Raw genomic sequence first — 13892 nt, 5'->3', positions numbered from 1 at the left:
CTTTGTTTTTTTTTGTCTTGGAGGCAAAACCTTAATCTCACTAGGAATGTTTGTTCCTAAAAGCATCCCAATTTCAGCATTCTTGTCCTTTACCTTTGTAATACCAGTATTTCCACTTTCATCAGGGGTAATTTTTACCCTTTCCTTGAACTCACGCAAAATCCCAAGCAACTCATCACAATGCCTAGGACTCTGTTCAACAAGTGCCACACAAGTAAACAACTCTGACCATAACTCGCCAACTTTGTTTTTCTGTACATCCATTGATGTACAATCGCAAGCAATCGGCCATTAGGGTCGACGATTGGTGGCAGTTTCTAGTTTGCTCCATCCACCGACTAAGCGGTAGTCACTTGGAACTTTCTCGAATTCCCGATCTTTAAAGACACACAGAGCATGTCGTGAGCATTCCATGTCTTTCAAACTTCTTGCATGTGCATAGCACTGAAACATCATCCTTCTTAAAACCAACCTTATACGTTTTATTTCGAACTTGATCTATGATATCTGTGTATAGAATTGGATAGGTTTTATCTTTTTCTTTATCCCCAACACCACATGAATAGCAAGCTGCTTCGACTTCCTTTTGAAACTCGCCGAAAATTGTTGGAGTGTAGATTTTTGATGCATGCTTTTCTAGGGCTAATGGAGTCGACAAGCGGGGGAAGGAGTTTTTTGATTGTGCAACAAGTTTCGAATGAGTCCATCTTTGAGCATCCATTGCACTCTCAAATCTCATCCAAAACTCAACTAGGGTTAAATTAGGATTAGTGAAGTTCTTTGAAAAAGTGGTTTTCGACTCGACCTGGAGGTCGTTCTCATCAAGCCTCCTAAAAACGGATCACGAAAGTAAGTCGGAACCCACATATTTCTAATGTTGTACGTCTCCTTAAGCCACTTGTTATCCGACAACCCATGAGATTCAACTACTGTTGTCCACCTTTCCTCAAATTGGGCGGCTCCACATCTTCGCTCCAAACACATCGGTTTATCTTTTTCAGGAACTCAGTATCTTTACATATTACAGGCCCTACTTTCTCAGGCAACTTTTTTAGTATGTGCCACATGCAATATGTGTGTTGCACCTTGTCTTTCCAGGCTAATTTCATTCCTTCTTCTATCCCTGCATCTTCATCAGTTATCATACAAACTGGATGCCGACCCCCCATAGCCTCTACGAATTTCGTAAATAGCCAAGCAAAGGACTTCTTACTCTCATTTATAATAAGTCCAGCCCCAAAGGTCACGCATCTCTTATGATTATCCACGCTTGTAAAAGGACCAAATATCATCCTATACTTGTTTTTTCTAAAGGTCGTATCAAAAGAGGTCATATCCCCGAATAGCAAATAGTTTTTAATACTAATAGGGTCAGCCCAAAACACATGTGACAATCGACCTATCTCGTCTACCTCAAAATCAAAATAAAAAGATGGACACATGTGTTTTATCTTCATAAAATGCTCAATAAGCATTTGAGCATCCCCCTCTGATAAATAATTTTTGATATCTCTAGAAAAGTTCTTAAAATCTTCCAATGACGCACCCACATTTCTATAACCTCTAACATACTCCTTGAACAACCTATACGACTTAACTGGACCTATGTTATTTTTGGAGTTGTCAATTATCATTTTTTTGTGAACTACATTCAACTCTCTCGTTTGTGTCAAATGTACCATTGTTGATGGTGTTTGTGGCATATGATTATGACCTTCATGAAAATCATATATTTGGTATTTACCCATATCAGGACCTTCCTCCAAAATTCGCTTAAATTTAATACAAGAAGGATATTCTATCCTAGTCCTTTACCTCCTGTGATTTTTCCCTTTCGCTTCACATACTCCAGCCTTATTACACACAACTTTTTTATGCGTAACGACACCATTTTTAGTCTTTTGTGAGCTTAATCTAGTCACAAATCCACATTCTTTAGCATATGCTTCATAAAACTCAACACCTAGTTCAAGCTTATCGAATAGCATACCAATAACAGGCTTAAGATGGTTGAGACACTCAAAAACCCGATTCGTGTTGCTTGAAGAACCTTCTGCTGCCTCCTCGTCCTCTGCCTCCTCTACTATGATATCTGCATATGTGGTGCAATTAAAGTAAGAAAGGCGAGGGATACAAAAGCATATGAAATGTACCTTTAAAAAGCTGAAAACATCAAGCAACTACCAGGATGAATAGAATTGTACCTTCAACAAATTCGAAAGTCACAACTTCAGGAACATCATGTTCAACTGCTATTGCAGATATTTCTAATATAGGCTGACATGCATTAGCTTCAACATTCGCTCCTTCGTTTGTAATGACATTTGAAGAAGTTTGTGATAGTATTGAGGAGTTGTCTTTGTCATTATTCACGCAACAAGAAATGTCAAAAATTAAATAAGCAACAATACAACAAAGATAATTCATGAAATTGAGTCCCCGATTTTAACAAATGTAGGCAATTTCACAATTTCTCCAACCCTAATTTCTCAATTAAGCCAATTTGATTCACAAAATCACATTTTGATGCACCTAAACAGAAATTTGATGCACATAAACAGGAATTTGGATGCACATAAACAAGATTTTGATGCACATAAACGGTCTCCAACCCTAATTTCTCAGTTTCCCCAATTTAATTCATGAAACCCTAATTTCTCAATTAGGCCAATTTGATTCACAAAATCACATTTTGATGCACCTAAACAGGAATTTGATGCACATAAACAGGAATTTGGATGCACATAAACAAGATTTTGATGCACATAAACGGTCTCCAACCCTAATTTCCCAGTTTCCCCAATTTAATTCATGAAACCCTAAATTTAGAAGCATGATTTATCAATCCAGAAACTTAAGAGACGAATCAAACCCTAATTTCATGGTTTCAACAAATTTCTCAAATCCCCTAACCCTAATTTCTCAGTTTCCCCAATTTAATTGACGAAATCCTAAATTCAGAAGCATAATTGTTCAATTCAGAATTCTAATCGGTTAATCAATCCCTAATTTCACGAACAATCTAATTTAATCGTTGAATCAACTAATTTCACAACAAATAATCATAAAGATCGAAATTTTACCTCGAATTTAAAGGCGTCATTGATTGAAGCAACGTCGAAAGGTTGATTGTCGAAGAATTTATAGTTCGATTGTAGAGAAAGTTAAGGTTTGATTAACGAAGAGGCGATGGCGGAAGGTTTTAATAGTCGACATATGAGTTGAAGAGAGAGAGAAAAAATGATGAGAGAGAAAGCAAAATTTAAAAATGACCGAGATTAGGTGGGTTTGGGAGGGACGCGCGAAAAAATTTGGTTTGTCTCGAGATAATACACAGCGTGTGTATTATTGGATTGTAGTATTATTAGTGGTTCTCATGGTTCTCATTATATGGGTGGTTCTCATAGGATCTCGACCTATATATATATATATATATATATATATATATATATATATATATATATATATATATATATATATATATATATATATATATATATATACTTACAAGGAGTTAAATTTACATGAACTAATCATTCCCTAACTTCAACAAAAAATTTACTAATAAGTTGATCTAAGCTCTGAGTATCATGCATTTAGCCTTCAGCATTGCTATGTTCTAAGACGTATTTGCCCAACATGTCCCTTACCTCGTCTATATGTTGCCATTTGTACCATTGAAGGTCTTGTGGACGCGTTGATTACATACTGCGGAAAAAACAAAGACAAGACATTATTGTAACAACATACATCATTCAGCATAGCAACATCATGGTATAGCAGCAAGCAAGACAACATCAGCTTTAATTTAAAAAAAGTAATAAACACATTATTAAATTACTAACCTTTTCTGGAATAAGGATATATCTTCGCATAATAATCTCCAACATGAACCGACAAACGTAGTATCCACATTGTATGTTATTATCAAGTGGCGAGGGACCTATTATTACATAAAAACAAACAGACGAGAGAAGGCTCACATCAGAATCTTGAACTTTAGGTATTGTATTAGTATTAAACACAGATTTTTGCACTTAAGGTATTGTATTTGAGCTCGTACCCCTGTTATCGTAATAAAAGTAGGGCCATCATCAGAATCTTTCGTGGGTTGATCCTGCTCGTTAGCTCTTTTCTTCTCAAAGACCCTTTTTTTTTTTAAAAAAAAAGAAGGCAGAAACTCATTTTTTTAGGGGCAAAAATGAGCTTTTTGCTATAAATAAAAATTGAAAATATTATTATAAATAAATTAGTATTATAAACTTACTTAATAATCAAGCGCTTAAAAGTCTCGCTTGGTGGATTATGTATAGAGTCCAACCAAAAAACTTTCTTCTTCGTCGCATGATGATGGTCGCTAGCACCCAATGAGTCCTACATCAAGAGACATCATCATTATTAACAAGTACATATATTAGTTATGAAAATGCAATTGTAGGGGAAAACGTAATATTAATTTGTTTATTACCCGCTTTCATTATAAGGGGCAAAACCAACTTCTTGGTTGTCGCCAATTGCTGAGCAATATAATCTACCCGATGTTCGAACGAAAAAATCGCGATAAACATAGATAAAACATAGGGGCACAAGAATCTGTATTGATCACATGGAATCTTGTTCTCGGGGATCACTCTTAATTTCAATATCCTACATTATTACGGTATTAATTCCGGTATTTAAAACACTATCTAGTAGTCAGAATATTAGAATATGAAATTATTTATTAAGAAACTTACTTCATCCAAACAAATAGATGTTGGACATCAATCTCGTCAAGGCCAGCCCAAATGGCTAGCATATCCCATGACATCATTGCTTCGCGCTCAACCCCTAGAATATGCTCCTCGAGCGGAATAATTATCAATTGCTCGTTTTCTATGCGATTGCAAGCCTCTTCATGCAGTTTCCTTATCGTCACCGTTCTTACTTTTAGCATGTAATCCTTCCCAGAATATTTGTGGAGTTTAAACTCCTAACATCTTTCAGTTCGGGGAAATAATGATTCTTTGATTTTGTGCTACTACTACCAGCCTACACATGTAGATAATTAAAATAAGGGATATTCTACATGGTACCCCTCAATTTTTCGACTTTCTACATGGTACTCCTACACTTTTTAAAACACTAGTTGTTGCACCACGCCCTATCGGGCGCGGTGCCCCAATTTGTCGCAATAATAAGCGTACATAAATTAGAATTATCTTAATAGAAATGAATATGATCCCGCATATATTTAGAATTTGCGGAATAAGCATAGTATTTATTACATAAATGACGAAATTCCTTGAAAACACGGTGTCTAATGTCAAAAAATTAGAGAACAATTGTGAGAGAATAGAAGGCATAATGGCCGCGCTAGTAAGACAAACAATGTTTTTGTTGACAAACGGACCTAAAGAACATGATAACAATACGAGATGACAAAATGAACGCTGACGAACAAAAACACAATACGCTTAGTTATGCTTAGTCTCATGCAACCCTAACGCTAACGCTTAGTTATGCTAAAAAAACAGATCATGGGTAGAGCGCGAGAAAGGTGTCCTTAACATTAACATAAGAGCATGGAAGATGACGACGACGTTTTTCAATTAAAAGGAAGTTCGAGAAATTTAGGAAATCTATTCTTTTTAGTCCATATAGCCCCCTTCTCCTCATATTGCTAACCCTTCTCACCTTACCCCTTCTTCTCACGCATTTCCCTCGTACTACTCCTCCATAACTTCCATGGTACTGCATTCAGGAGCTTCATCCACATCAGTTAGAAGCCAAACCGGCCACCGTATTGCATTTCACAAGGCAATCAGGAAACATGGCATGTTGTCCATCTGGTATTGCATTTCACAAACCAATCAGGAATGTTGACCATCTATACATGATTCGGACATGTGACATGTTGAACACGTGGTCTGCTTCATTCAGTGTTTATGAGCCTTCATAAATGTTTGGACTGACTTCCATTAAGGCGTGAGGATGACAATTAAGGTTTTTAAAGCCGCCTAAAAACCAAGGCGACTTAAACGTTAATACTACCTAAATTTTAAGAATCTCAAGGCGATTTAACAGAGACTACAACATGAAGACAATTTCCACCATGGCTTTCGCCCGAATAACATATAAGCATCCTTAGTTACTATGTTCAAGAATTCCATTACTGGCTAACTAACTTGTTTAGCCGCATAGTTAAAAATTGGAAATATTCTCTCTAAAAAAACATGTTTACACTGCTAAACAGCTCACTGACTCCAATGTTATGACAAACTTGTGATAAAACATTGGCACATATATCAAGAAGAGACAATTTTTGATACTTATCTTTCAGACCAAGTAATCGCACTGTTAACCCTATGATTAAATGAGGGAATCAGGTACATAGAAATATCACTCCAGTTTATGAGTAGTATGCGTGTATACCCCCTATAGCTTTAAGTAGATGTAAGAATGAGGAATCGACAATACATCAATATAACTGTAGTGCCACACATTCTCTTGCCAACGATGAGGTAAGGACATGGGTGTACAAAGCCTGCCCCCCCTGTGTTAACATAAAGGAGAGACCACAACATTTGATTTATTGTGAAATTCGCACCCAGAGCTGCATAAACGATAGCTACTTTGCAGTAAATAGAAGTATGATTCGTACTGTGCGTCATAATACATAATTGCATCATAATCCGGAACCAAACCATAATGTGATTTTAGCTCCATAAGAAATAGAAAAAACAAGGACTCTTCAATATACAGTGAAGTAAGATAGAGTCCTTCAAAAATGTCAACCTACGTGGTTGTGTTAATCGTAATCCAAATGTTTCGCACATAAATATCGACGAAAAATACCAGTTTAGTCGTATTGATTATATACACGATTCAACACATACAAAAGTTGGTGAACCTAAGAGTTTATAGTTTAAACAAGTACTCTTGGTCAAAGTAGTAGCATAGATTATCAACCAGAGTTCAATTTGAAACCAACCAACCAACCAGATGAAATTAAGACTTATCATCGTTGGAATTGGTTGACATGCGACAAAATGGTGCATGCATATGAAAACAAGACCAGGAGAGCCTCTGCCCAAACCTTGACATATGGGCACTCCATATTATTCATCATCTAACTCATTCATCTAAGAAGCTAAGTTTCGTGTGCCTTAATCACCAGACACTTAAATCCGCAAATGCTTAAGGAGCTACTCCCGTTCTTAAAGTCCCGAGTTTTCCTCTAAATTGAATGATAAACAAGGCCATTAGACTATACATACAAGTAGATAAGATAACATGCAGGAAACAAGGGAAATTAAATCCTTCAAAGTTCCAAACGAAATAAGCGTTGAGAAATTAGACATATCGAATTGAGCAGAATTGTCAAAAACCAATTAAAAAAAAACTAAAGAAAAAGATTGATGTATATGCTAATTTAAAAATCCTATCACCAAAACATGCAGGTACTCAATTCCAATGTACAAAGAACATTCGTTCTAAACACCAAGAATCACATGCCGCTAGATCCCCAACAGTAAACTCTCCAACCTCAGAAGCCCTTGCTATCAGAAGATCGATAACCTACCTAATTGACAATTGTACGGTGGATAGCTAGGAACCCATGATCACATATCTCCCCAGTCCCCAAAGAACAAAGTGCTCACATCAAACACAACTGTTGCACTAAAAGTCCAGCATTATCCAAACCCTTCTCATCTTTACATTGTCATGTCTAACTCAAAACACCGCTGGTAAACCTCAAAATCAGTTTAAAACACCATTTTTTCCAAATCAACAATAGAGAACTGATTTCTCGAGAAAAATATCAGCAAATATGTGTGGATTGCAGCAAACTGTGCACAGAGCAGAATAAAAGCTCAGAAATGAATATAGTCATGAGTTCGTGACCTGATAGAGTAAAAACAAACAGCTGTTAGCAAATTGACAACATTCCCTCTTTGAGAATAGGTCTCTCCCTCTCACCGACTACGAAAGACATTTAGGCTCTTTGCTTCATCATTACTAATAAGCAATAACAAGGTGTAATTCCCATAACCTTTAACAATCATTGTAGTGAGTGGAAAAAGGTTGTATTTACAGAAATGTACACATACCATGGTGTTTTGAGCCCACTTCAGTGAGAGTGGAGGCATCGCCAACATTGAAAAAGTTTAACTTTCAGAAACCCCGACAAGATCAGCCTCACAAGAGCATTAATGTAAGAAGGAATCCCAGACAATATAAGACTCAGATTTAAAACATTCTAGTCAGATTACATTATCAAATTACAGCGTAGATGTTTGCATTTGACGACTCATTTAAATATCAAGAAAAGTGTAAAAAAATTAAACCATAATTCAAAATTAAACTAACAACATCAGAGTGACTGTCAGTTGTAACAAACAATCGAAGGAGAAAAATTTATAACAATAGTTAGATGGTTTCAAATAACCATGTAACGGAGAAAATCAGTGTTACCATGATAAGCGCCTACAATCAATAGATATTCTAATCCCAATAGTTTATGCTTGACATCATTGTCAGTACAAAAATATGAAAAAATCACCTGCTTTCACTTTGCTTCCTCTTACTCTGGTATCTCCATGAACAACATCTCATTCTTTGAGTTACTCATCTTCTCTGCATCTTTCACCTTCTCTGCCGCCATCGCCAGTAGCGCTGCCGCTAAACTTGAATTCCATTAGACTATTCAAAATACTTTTTCAAGGAAAACTTGAATTACTTGATGCGCAATTCATTTAGCTAAACTTGGATTACTCACCCAACATCTAACACTTCCACTTTGCAAGCAAGAATTTCCCATTTAGACTAATCAAAATTAAACAATCTTGTTCCCCTATACTCGGGAATATAAAACAAAATGGGTTCACAAAATGAACAACTGGGAGGAATAGGTTCACAAAAAGAACAAAACATGGAAGGAGTATGTAGTCTATGTACCCTATATTTCCCCTCTGAACAAAAGAAAACGTAAGTTTAAACAAAATCCACAAGGAAAGTCAATCCCAGGTGATTTTGACAAACAAAAAACCGCAATCTCATTTGTTAATATACATACTATTAACAACCCCAAGAAATTGACAAAACCCAGATTATAAGGGCGAGAAAATCAAACACACCTGCTGCAATAGTTATAAAAAGAAACACTGCATACAGCACGAGCAGGTCCAATATAATTCGAGCTCATCTTCACCTCTGTGGAACACGTGTAAAGGAATAGTTAAATCCATAGACAACCATACAATTAAGCTCAGCCAGATACATGATCGCTAGCGAGGTATCCAAGCTTCACCGTTCACCCATATCGTCGATGGTTTCTCCATTCAAGCCAAGAACTGAAGGTTTGTATAAGTGACTTCTCTCTCGGGCCACTCACAAGATCAGCCTACAAGGATAAAAGACAACTGAATGATTAGTATGAAGTAAATATAGAGGCCAAACATAACACTTAGTTTATGCCCACTTTCTATTAAATAAAGAAAATCAAGACCTTGTTGAACATACAAGGCTGTCTACAATATTATCAGAATCCAAGTGGGAGCCATGGCTTGTTAGCAGCCCAAGTTAAAGGCTTCGGATTCTAGTTGGAGTTCGCTCAAATCAGTAGAGATTCAGACTCTACAATCTTGATTGTTTAAGGAACATTTACCATTCCAAATTGAACCATCTAAATCCCTAATAGTAGAGGTGTAATCAAAATCCATTTTCCGGCTAACTATTTTCTATACAAATAAAATCCCACTTATACTAAGTAATTTTGATTGATATACCGTAGATCAAAGTAGTAAAAAAAAATGGAACACCTGAAGAAGAGAGGCATTAATGTTGATTAAAGAAAGACCAGACTTACAACACCAAAAACAATTAATAGAAAACGGAACACGGATCAAACCTAGCAGACGTAACTTAAGACGGACATTCATCGAGTTAGATCACATGCAATACACACGAACACGAAAAGGAATCTGAGCCTCATCATCGAGCATTGAAGGTGACGGGTCGGTGGTAAGAGACGAAGAAAGCAAGGGCAGTTGGAAGGAGCAGGAAGGAGGGAGGCTATGAGTATTATTTGGAAAATGAAATGGATGAATGAGAGAAAAAATATGGGAGACTGGAAGATAGAGTGGAGGAGAAGGAAAAAGGTAGTGTGTGTGTGTGTGAAGAACTACAAAGCTCACACGTGTGGTTGTGTTTAGTCTCCAGAAACAAAACGCAGGAAATGCTAGGAGGCATGTGCCTTGCACAAGAATGAATAGTTTGGCACTATTCCTAAGGGGGGATTTTAGATGTTGTTACATTTTAAGAGGTTATAGATACATGGTACCCCTAATTGTTGTCATTATCAATAAGTGTACCCCTAAACTTTATTTTCCGTCAATTAAACTCAGTTTTAGGTGTTAAATGATGACTATGACGCGTAACCAAGCTTGTCATTTATTATCCCATAACATAAAGACTCTATTAGGCTCGATATCCATCTCGATCCTAATATTTATTGACATATATGGGCTAAAAAAAAATTTGACGGAAAATTTATTGATCCCCTGCCAAATTATCACATCCAAAGATGGATATTGAGCCTAATAAAATCCTTATGTCACGGGATGATAAATGACAAACTTGGTTACGCGTCCAAGTAATCACTTAACGCGTAAAACTGAGTTTATTTGACGGAAAATAAAGTTTAGGGGTACACTTAGTGATAATGACAACAATTAGGGGTACCATGTATGTTTTAAAAAGTGTAGGGATACCGTGTAGAAAGTCGAAAAATTAAGGGGTACCATGTAGAATATCCCTTAAAACAATAAAAAATCCAAAGGTAACATATCCTAGCTAGCTAGTTGGAGTAATAAAAATAAAGAGTACTAATACCTGTCGATGTGAGTATCAAAAATAATATTTATAATTCCAAACTACAACTAGCAAGCGGTAGTAAGGGTCAATCCGCAGGGAGGTAGAGAGATAATAGTTGCTTTTATTTTTAGTCTAAGGGTAACAATTTGAGGGGGTTTTGATATGAATTAAATCTAAGTCTAATAACATAAATTAAATAAGCAAATAAAAGTAATGAAGGATGCAAACAATGATAAAAGAAATGCTAAGACGGTCGGTTCACTATAGCTGTGATGGCACATAATCCTAGGTAAGTCCGAAATATAGTCGCGCAGGATGGGTAAAACAAGTCCTCTCGGTCCAAGTTAACTAGTAGCTCCTTTCGGACTATGCTACTAGTCCCTAAGTCTCACTAATACTAGCTTTCGCCCCGATTAGTGATTCCTAAAGCCTAAATTACATTATCTCTCGATCTCAACAATCTAGTCGTCTTAATTCATTAATTAATGCCCTTCCCTATCTCACGATCTATGGGTTGGTCAAAACTAAGCATCTAACAAGTCTCCTCTCGGTCTCATTGCTAAATATTGCACTTAACGAAACAAACGGTGCTAATCAGACGCGAAGTCGGTCGATCGACCAGCTACCCCAGTCGATCGACAAACCGGCTCAGTCGACCGACTAGTTAAGCCAGTCGATCGACTAAACCCTAATTCGGGGTCACCTATTCTAATGCCATCTACGCTATAGCTCCCCTACATCTTAGCAAAGGGTATTTAGCTACTCATACCGGAATTAATAACAAAAACGAAACTAAAGTTGCAAATGATAGAATTCATAATTAAATTAAATAAATAGTAAAACCGCATAAAAGAGGAATTAGGGCTTAGGGATTCTAACTAATCAATTCTAATCTATAAAGAAAGAACAAATTCAGAACAAGAGATACTAGAAATAAGGGAAGCGGGACGAACAAATCCGGATGCAAAGAAGAACTTTATTAAAAGATACTTAAGAAAACTGTAAACTAGATAATGATAAGTCCCAACCCTGATATGAATGAATGAATAAAAGAGTAGGAATGAGTTACGTTATATAGGAATGTCACGTAACTCTTATTCCTAAAACCTAAACACGATGGGCTTTGTCACGTCTTCTAATTTCCGTCAGCTCGTGGGGTGGTCGATCGACCATGGACCTCAGTCGATCGACTGACCCTCGCTGAATAGTAGCTTCTGATCTTATTTAAGAATCGCGCTCTGGTCGATTGACCATGTAGGTCAGTCGATCGACCGCTTCTCTTTCCTGCAGACTTCTGTTCAGCACTCTGACAGTCTATAGACCATGTAGGTCAGTCTATAGACCAATGTAGCTGGTAATCCGCTTCAGAAACTCTCGCAAATCTATCTTTCAGGCTTTGAAATGAGCACCAAGTTCGCTTCCCGAGTCACTACTCCATGTCAAATGCAATGCTAAGTACTCGGGGATGGATTCGGCTCGATTTCCGCTAGATTCTTCACATTTCTGCAATATTATACAAAAACACGAAAGTAGACGGAAATAGGGAAAATAGTAGCATAAACTACATAATTGAGCTCTGGAATACGTGTAAAATAAGGTGTAAAACATCATATAAATGACACGCATCAAACTTCCCCAAACCAAACCTTTGCTTGTCCCCAAGCAAAAACTAGACTCGGTCCTAGGACCTAATTGGAACGAGTCCAATCTCAGAGCGAAATGCAACTATAAAGCTTAAACCAATTTAATGCTAAAAATCAACATTCAATTAGTAAAGCGAATCATGCAAACGAGTTATGTAGTCGTTAAAAATAAAGCTGAACCGTCGACCTTGCAAGACCTTCAAAATTGGACTCTCACGGGTCATTATTCTCTCATGAAGCAAAGGGTAAGCATATATATGTAAGAGAGGAAGAGAAATAGCCGCTCACCTAAACTACGACCCACATAAACATGCATGCAACTAATATGATAGACAATTCTAACTACCGCACATACATTCCAACCAAACAAGGTCCTGTCACAGCCGAGGGCTTACAAAATTATGGTAAAGTGAGGCAATGGGTGAGAAAAGGCAAAACATTTATAGAAATGTGGAGGTATAGGCGGCCAAGCTAGTACCTAAACAAAACCATATGACAACATCCATTTCCAACTCACTTATAGTATTAAGCACATGCGCCCTTCATTTGGCACAAAACTCACCAAACTGAACTGAAAATACTCCTCAATAAATGTAAATAAAGCATAGGAGTGAAACCGTCTACAAACAACATCTTTTCCTTTCTGTAGATACCCAGTATCTGCTGAGACTCCAACAAACACCCGATGATTATCGGACTACAACATGTTTTGGAATCGCGGCGTTTGATCGACAGTTTGTGTACAACTTTACGTCGGAAAACTTAAAACGATTTCGAAAAAAAAACATTTCAAAACATTTCAAAAATACCTGGAGTGTTTAATGCACGGCAACGGTGTCGCAATGACACTAACTAGAGTCAAAACCGACACCGGACCAAAAACCGACTCAAAAATTCAAATCCCGATTCCAACAACGAGTCAGACCGAGTCAACCACAAAAAAACCAAACATTTCAAACCTTCCACCTTAAGTTTTCCCGGATTCATGTTGGTCAAGTACCAAACATGTGACTACAAAACCTAGGATAGAACAAATCATGATTGTGTTTGTTGTGAAAGTGACAACACAGCTCGAAGACCCGCGGCGTGGCTCGCGCCTCTTTGAGCAACCCAAGTGGCCACGTCGCTCAAAACTCACACAACCACTCATTCTCCTATAAATACCCCTCAAATGCCACCCATTTGAGACTTACGCTAGTGTCCGCCCCCTCTTTTCTCCCTTAAAATTCTCGACTCGACTTCTTGAGTCACAACCCGACGCGTATTTACGACCTACCGATCGTAAACACGAGCCTTACACATTGTTTGGTACCGTCATCGTGCATTAAACCACTTGACCGACCACTTCGACCACTACACCATCACTAAAATTTTAAAACACTCTTTTTACTT

General features: G+C 37.2%; 1 long non-coding RNA gene across 2 annotated transcripts; it reads right to left on the bottom strand.

Annotated features, from left to right (window-relative positions):
• Positions 1-7015: 7015 nt before the first annotated feature.
• Positions 7016-10218, bottom strand: LOC141605857 (uncharacterized). Of its 2 annotated transcripts, none has more exons than XR_012526509.1 (3): positions 9893-10218; positions 8094-9385; positions 7016-7887 (listed from the first exon to the last, which is right to left on the bottom strand). It is a non-coding gene; the product is annotated as an uncharacterized LOC141605857 (long non-coding RNA). The 2 variants fall into 2 exon arrangements; XR_012526510.1 differs by having other exon boundaries at positions 7018-7887; positions 8546-9385; positions 9893-10214.
• Positions 10219-13892: the final 3674 nt, after the last annotated feature.

The sequence above is a fragment of the Silene latifolia genome, chromosome 10, assembly GCF_048544455.1.
Source record: "Silene latifolia isolate original U9 population chromosome 10, ASM4854445v1, whole genome shotgun sequence".
Lineage (NCBI taxonomy): Eukaryota > Viridiplantae > Streptophyta > Magnoliopsida > Caryophyllales > Caryophyllaceae > Silene > Silene latifolia.
Note: the sequence above shows the minus strand (reverse complement) of the source record. Positions and strands in the feature narration are given on the sequence as shown.